Below are 8,300 nucleotides of genomic sequence, written 5' to 3' on the forward strand. Positions count from 1 at the left end.
TGTAGGTGGAACAACTGAGATTCATTGCATTTTCTATTGTTGATGAGCCTATTTTGATACATTATTATTATTGCGTTAGTTTTCACTCTTTTGTACATTTGTGTGCTTTGATAAATATAGAGGGATGAGTATTCACCATTATAAAATCATAGAGTAGTTCCCTGCCCTGAAATTTGCATGTTCCACCATTCCTCTCACACAAACCAAGTCCCCAACTCTGGGAGACCACTGATCTTTTTATTATCTCCACTTTAAAATATGTATTTAGGACTCTTTTAGAATTTTTAAAACAATTGTTTAGTTTCATTTTGTTTGAAAGACAGAAATAGAGACAGAGAGAGATGATCTGATGGTTCATTCTCCAAATGCCTAGAATACGGCTGGGGTAGACTTATTCCTGTAGCCAGGAACATCTAGGTCTCCAACATGGATAGCAGGGACCGAAATACTGATCCATCATCTATTGCCACTCAGGGTATGCGCTGGCAGAATCCTGGATCAGAAGCAAAGGAACTGGTACACCAATCAGGCATTCGAATATGGGATAGAGACATCCTCTGTGATCATTTAAATTGATGCACCAAACACCCTTCCCCCCTTCATTTATTTTTGTGGCTTGGTAGCTCATCTGTTTATTTTTGACTGATAGTCCTTCATATGACATATCAAAATGTAACTTTAGCATCATTTACTAAAAATATTTTGATAATTTATAATTCCTAATATGTTCATATTCAGTTTTGGTGTGGACCTTAGATTCATTTGAGCAAATATCGAGGAAAGTTCTGAGTCACATGGTGATATATTTAATCTCATAAGCACCAAACTAGGTAACAAAGTGGATGTCATTTTTTTGTATTTCAACAAGCATCGAATGAGGGCCCCTTATTTAATATGCACATTTGTTTTATGTCAATATGTAGTTCACAAATGTTGTGAGTGGCAATTCAAATTTACTATAATGAAGAGAATAAAAATACTACAAGTATTAATTAAGTATCAGTTATTACTTTCCAGTATGTTTTCCCCTTCTTATCTCATTGTAATTGCAGGATCCCAATAAGAAATTGAATCAGACCTTCATAGACATTCTTCTTGTTTTGTTTGTAGACCTAGGGAAACAATTCTTAATGCTTAACCATTATAATAGCAGTAACTTTTTATGCATGTTCTTTAATGGAGAAAGTTTGCTTATCATACATAGGCACTGAAATTTTATCTAATAAACTTCTACATCAACTAAGATGAACTATAGTGTCTCATTCCACCTACAATGGCTATTATAAAAAATACAAAACATAACAAATGCTAGTGAGCATCTGGAGAAAGGAAAATTCTTATATACCTTGGGTGAAAGAGTAAATTAATTCAACCATTACAGAAAATAGTATAGGGATTAAATAAAATCTAAAAATATATACTATATAAACCATCAATCTCACTACTGACTGTATGTCCAAAATAAACAAAACCATTATATCAAAGTGGTACTTGAATTCCCATTTACTGTAGTATAATTCATAATAAAAAAGATATGGAATGAACTAATGTATTTATCAACAGATGAATGGATAAAGAAAATGTGGTATATATATACACAAAGAATATGATTCAGGCATGAAATAATGAAATTCTGCTATTTGGAGCAAAATGTTTAGAACTGGAAGATATCATAGTAAATGAAATAAGCCAGACACAAAATGACAGTGCTGCATATTCTTCTTCATATGTGGAGGCTATCAAAAACTAAATCTGATCACAGAATGTTATTAGAGGCTGTGAAGGGTACTTGGGAAGGTGGAAGACAGGGAGGGTGGGATGCAGTAAATTCCTAGCATTACACAGTACAATGGGGTGATGATACTTCACAATATTTTATACATAAGTTTGTGTTTATTCTTCATATCAGAAATTATTTTTATCTAAAAATTTTAAGCAAATTCTGAATTCTCAAATCAAGTCCTCTGTCATTTTGACAGTTGATTTACATATTGAAGGATCCAATTCTCATATATTTTACAATGAATTATTGTGTTAAGGTCTTTGAGGTATGTTGCTTTGCAATTGTCTTTTCTTGAAATCACTTTGCCATTTTTAAAATTACATTTATCCTTATATCATAGTATCTTGAAAAGTGTTCACTCCACTTATATTTTATGTAGGATTGGTCTCATTGTTTCTAGAAAATTTTGAAAACCTCACCAATACGCGCTCAAAGTATTTTCATTGCTTCTTTTTTTTAAAGATTTTTATTTATTTATTTGAAAGATAGTGTTACAGACAGTGAGAGAGAGAGACACAAAGAAAGGTCTTCCTTCCGCTGGTTCACTTCCCAAATGGCTGCAAGGGCTGAAGCTACACTGATCCAAAGCCAGGAGCCAGGTGCTTCTCCTGGTCTTCCATGCGGGTGCAGGTCTCAAGCACTTGGGCCAACTGCTACTGCTTTCCCTGGCCACAGCAGAGAGCTGGACTGGAATAAGAGCAACCGGGACTAGAACTGGTGCCCATATGGGATGCCAGCGCCACAGGCAAAGATTAACGTAGCGTGCCACATCACCAGCCCCTGCTTCTATTTTTTTTATTTAATAGTTTTCAAATATACAGTGAATTTTTCTGTAGTTTTTCTGAATAGGACTGACCTTAGAGAATAATTCTCACCTGTGGCATTATTTGTGTATACAAAAGCTATTGACTTTGTGGGAGGCAGAATCCATCTCCTGCGGAAGGCGAAGCCCGCCTCCCATAATATGGCGCTGATAAGGAGTAACCAGTTTTACACAGCTGATTCATCTTGACTACTAGAATCCGCAGGAGCCGATTCATCCTCTCAGTAGAAGAGAACGGCATGCTCGACACGTGCACAAGCGGAGCATGGATTGGTGGAGAGGACTATTAAGGAAAAGAGAGACGGCACGGTGGTGTGGGTTGGCTGGAGACTGCGTTTGAGAGTTCGCAGGGAAGTTCGTTGTTTCGTTCTTTCTCATTTCTCTCTACTCATTCTTGCTTTGGGAGTTCGCTGTTTGCTCATTCTTACTTTACTATAGAAAAGACTTGTGAAAAAAGGGAACAACAAGCGTCCGGTCTGGTGCGGCTCCTCCGCACGCGGAGGAGCAGCAGACTTTAGTGTCTTACTTTTATATCCTCATACCTTACCAAACTCTTTTGTGTTCCAATAATCTCTTAGTAGAGTCGTTTGGTTCCTCTGCATAAAGAATCATGCCATCTCTCAGTAGGGATAGTCTGGCTTCCTCCTTTCTGATTTGTACCCTTTGATTTCATTTCTTGTCTAATGGCTCTGGCTAAAACTTCTGGGACTATATTGAATAACCATGGAGAAAGTGAGCATCCTTGTCTGTTTCCAAATTTTAGTAGAAATGCTTCCAATGTTTCCCTATTCAATAAGATGCTGGCTGTATGTTTGTCATAAATTGCCTTGATTGTGATGGGGATTGTTTCTTCCATCCCCAATTTGCTTAAGGGTTTCATCATGAAAGGATGTTGTACTGATTCAAAAGTTTTCTCTGCAACCATTGAGAAAATCATGATTTTTATTCTTCAGTTTGTTATTGTGATGTATCATATTTATTGATTCACAAATGCTGAATCATCCCTGCATATCAGGTATAAATCCCACTTGATCTGGGTGAATGATCTTTGTGATGTGTTGTTGGATTCAATTAGCTAGTATTTTGTTGAGGATTTTTTCATCTATGTTCATCATGGATAGTACTCTATAATTCTCTTTCTCTGTTGTATCTTTTTCTTGTTTAGGAATTAAGGTGATTCTGGCCCATAGAAAAAGTTTGGGAGGATTCTCTCTTTTTCATTGTTTTTAATGAAATGTTGGAATTAGTTTTTTATCTAAATGTCTGGTAGAATTCAGTAGTGAAGTCATCCGGTCCTGGGCTTTTCCTTTTTTTTTTTTGGCGGGGAGGGGTCTTTATTACTTATTCAATCTCTGTGTTATTGGTCTGTTTAGGTTTTCTATGTCTTCGTGGCTCAAATTTGGTAGATTATATGTGTCCAGGAATCCATCTATTTCTTCTAGATTTTCCAATTTGTTGGCATTTATAGTTGTTCTAATGATTCTTTTTATTTCTGTGGTATCCTTTTGCATCTCTGATTTTATTAATTTGGGTCCTCTCTCTCTGTTTTTTGGTTAGTTGGGCCAATGATGAGTCAATTTTTTTTTATTTTTTTCATAAAACTAGCTCTTTATTTCACTGATTTTTCATTTCCATTTTCTTTATTTTCTAATTTTAATTATTTCTTTCCTCTTAATAATCTTGATTTTGGCTTGTTGTTATCTTCCTTGGTTGTTAAATTGTATTGACAGCTCATTTGCTTGGTGCTTTTACAATTTCTTGACATAAGACCATTTGCTATATACTTTCCATTTAACATTGTTTTAGCTGTATCCCATAAGTTTTGATATGTTATATTGTCATCTTTATTCATTTCCATTTTTTCTTTCATTTTTGAAACTTCTCTTGCACTTACTCAAGGTTAAGAATAAGTATTATTAGTATCACAGTGAGATATCTTACTTAACCACAAAGTACAGTTGACAGATTCTCTTTTAGGAAAAGAACAACAGAAAAATTGTCATGGAGAGTCATTTTTAATTTAGTTATTCAAGATGCCTTGGAATCATTCTCCTTAATGTTAGATTACTTATGTACATAACTCATGTTTTGTTCTAATACATTAATAATTCAAATATTATAACATTTTTCATTATCTGCAATTAAGTGCCATTTGGTCAGTCAGTGCCACAATTAAAACAGAGAAATCAGGAAAACACTGAGCTGGCATGGGTTAATTAGCCAGGATGCGATAAGAGTTTTAACTTCAGTGGAATTCATTTTTACAAAGGTTGATCCAAGGTTTAAAAACAAATAACATTGAGAGTGATCAGTTTTCTTAGATTTCTACTTTTTCAATGCATTAAGAATAAAAATTTTGAGTAATATTTTTAATTAACTTCGTTTAATTATATTTCCAAATAACTTCCAGATTTACCAGCATATCCATAAAATCATAGGACAAGCTACAAATGGAAAGCTAATGATTGTCTCATTACACTGACTAGGCTTTGTATATTTGATCATGAACTGTCTGAAAATTTGACTTTTCATCTTCTCTGTTTCCTCCTGAGATAATTAAATAACTGGAAGTATGTACATACTTTACTATAGTGAATAAAAGAGTATTATTTTTGAAATGCAAAGAAGTGTATTTTTGTATTAAGTTTTGAAAGTGTAGCTTTTCTTTATGACACTATTCTATTTTAAAACTATATTGTGTGATGGCTCAATACTCCCACAATAAGACCCAATGTCATAATTCTTTGCCAAGCAGTCAAGTCCAGTAACCTGTTTAAGAGTATAGATTGAGCCTTTAAGTTCATTTTAGTCCCAGAAAGGTATCCCTGATGTGGCCTGTGATTAAATGTGCCCACTGACAAGTTCTCACCTCTGATATAGCAAAGAGAGAGCAGGGTTCCCAAGAGATATTAGAGGGTAAAAGTCCTCTGTTCTTCTTGACAGTATTAGCAGTCCCACAAGAAAGGTGAAAGTTCATCTTCCTCTAAAAATGAGTTCACAAAAAAGAGTATTGGTGGAAAATGTGTTAAAGAGTTTATCACTGTCGTGTACTATCCTTTAGAAAAATAGATTTCTCTACCCACTACCTTTGAGCATGATCCTTTCAGAAATATGAAATTTACAGAACACTGTAACATAATTAAGACAAGATCTATTCATAAAGCCCTTGTTTCAAAACATTAAACTTATTTTAAATTAAGTTGCAAGTGAGAGGAATTTGAAAATCTACAGCTGATCTCTTGATGATATTCTTCATTTAAACCCAAATCCCTTAAAAATATTATATAAATGCACATAAATGGTACAATAGACAAAACACAACTATTTTATAGAATAGGTTATCTCAAAGTATTCCTTGATTGATTGCAGTTTCATATTCTACAGTAACAATGTACATTATATTATTTTCATTTATATGTTTAAATAAGGTGGTTTGCTATCTAAATATATTTTAAGGAAAATGTCTAAAATATGTTAAAACATTGTTCAGAATTAACATCTGATAAAGTCATAGAAATAGAAATAAATTAAAAATCATAGACAAACATATTGACAGATAAGTAATAATTTAATATTTATTTAAATCATATTAAGCCAAATTATAAGAAATATTGTTTTTCTTTATTAAAATCTGTTCTTTCATGTGTACATTTTTGTGTCCCCACCATTTCCATGTCTGACTGCCACTATTACTGTTTCCTATCATAATATTCCATACATAAAACCAAACAAAAGGTGGCATTTCATCTTTACAAACTAAACATGCTTTTTGGACAACATATTTTTGGCAATGGAACCTGACACTGTAAGGAACATTCTCACTCTGCATTATAGAAAGGACAACACAACATCAATTGTTACAGAAATGAAATAAGAAGAAAATTTTAACAAATTGTTCAAGCTAATTTCTTAAAGAGACTTTATCCACTGCTAAAGATCTTAAACAGCTTCTTGGTCAGCTGATGAATTTTACTTCCACTTTGGAGGAGAAACACCTTTTTATCTATACTTGCTTGCATTTTTGATTTGATGTCTACTGCAGAACTTTGTCCTTTTGGTGTTTTAGGATTTTTTTCCTGTATTTTCAAGGACTTTTGACCTTTTGATTTTGGTATTTGATTTTGGTATTGTGTCTTTTCCATTCGAGTTTGACTTCTGTGCATTTTTCACTGGTCTATCTCATATAGATTTCTTCACTGGATCTTTTTCTTCAGTTTCCTCATCATCGAGATCGTCATCAACTGCATCATCTTCATCAGCAGCAAGCTTTACTTTTTTTCCGTGGCACTTTGCTGCCCCTCCAGGGACAAATTGCTTTCCAGATCACTTAATAGTTTCATACCCTCCCCCCTTCATTCTCTGACTGCATCATCCTCTACAGCTAAGGGCTGCCCATTAACACGTACAGACCCTGAACAATATTTCAATCTGAAGACCACAGATGGCATTATTTTAGGACCCTCAATGGAAATCTTCAGCTGAACATTTTCATGGTTGTCAGTGTGACTTTAATTTTACTGCCTTCATAATTCATTGCCTCTACTTCAACAACGTGCAAATCATCCTCTGCACTAGCTCCAAAACTTACTGTTCTTAAACAAAACAGGTGCTCATTTTATCATTGCCCACTTTAAAGAGATAATCTATATTGGCCTTTAGTTCACAACTGAAAAGAGAGACCTGGGGCCTCATGGGGCTCATGTCCATGTTCATGGGACTGTGAGACAAGTTTAGGTGGGAAATGAGATCAATGGAGATAAGACGCCCACTGCTACAAAGAAAAAATGTGCATCAATAAATATTATTATGCTTTATTTACTTTACACTACTTAAGGCTCCCATATTTGTTGTTGTAACTACTTGAATCAATTTTTCTTTTAAAAAAATAATTCAAAGTCAGCGTTACAGAGAGGGAGAGAAAGGGTGGGGTCTTCTGTCTACTGGTTCACTCCCCAAATGGCCACAAAGACCAGGGCTGGGCCAGGCCAAAGCCAGGATCCACGAGTTTCACCCAGGCCTCCAATGTAAATGGAGGGACTAGGGACTTGGTCCATCCTCTGCTGCTTTCCCAGGTACATGAGCAGGGAGCTGGATTGAAAGTGGAGTATACTATATTTACACTTTAAAGATAATTAGAATAAAACCCAGTGTGGCATAAAATTAGATCAATGTATCTTCTAAAGGATAAATAAACAGAGAAGTTAAATTATCACATATCTTCCCATATGGACTGCATGTGGTTAATATCCACTTTTTAAATAATACAGCCTGTCTTTTCCTGTATTAATATCTAAAGTTTACAGCATTCTGTGGTTCTAAAACTCTTCTTTATCACAAAAGAGTTGTGCATACTTATGAAATTCAGTGTGATAGTTCAATACATGTATACAATATGTAACCATCAGATTAGGATAATAAGCATTTCTATCTCCTTCAGCAATTATCTTTTCATTGCAATGGAAAATTTCAAACTCTTCAGTTTTAAATTTTTTACCAAATATATAATAAGTTTGTTACACTCACCATACTGTGTTGTAGAAGGTTAGATTTTATTCCTACTATGTAATTGTATTTTGTACCTGTTATCCAACTTCTCTCTGAACTCAAATCTGCCCTTCCTAAACTCTCATGTCTATTCTACTCACTACTTGTATAAAATCAGAATTTTAATTTCCACATCAGAAGGAGAACATG

The 8,300-nt window shown here is 34.3% G+C and overlaps 1 pseudogene; it reads right to left on the bottom strand.

Annotated features, from left to right (window-relative positions):
- Positions 1-6,507: 6,507 nt before the first annotated feature.
- On the bottom strand, positions 6,508-7,319 carry LOC100338488 (nucleophosmin pseudogene; annotated as a pseudogene).
- Between the last annotated feature and the right edge of the window lie 981 nt (positions 7,320-8,300).

Source organism: Oryctolagus cuniculus, chromosome 9 (assembly GCF_964237555.1).
Source record: "Oryctolagus cuniculus chromosome 9, mOryCun1.1, whole genome shotgun sequence".
NCBI lineage: Eukaryota > Metazoa > Chordata > Mammalia > Lagomorpha > Leporidae > Oryctolagus > Oryctolagus cuniculus.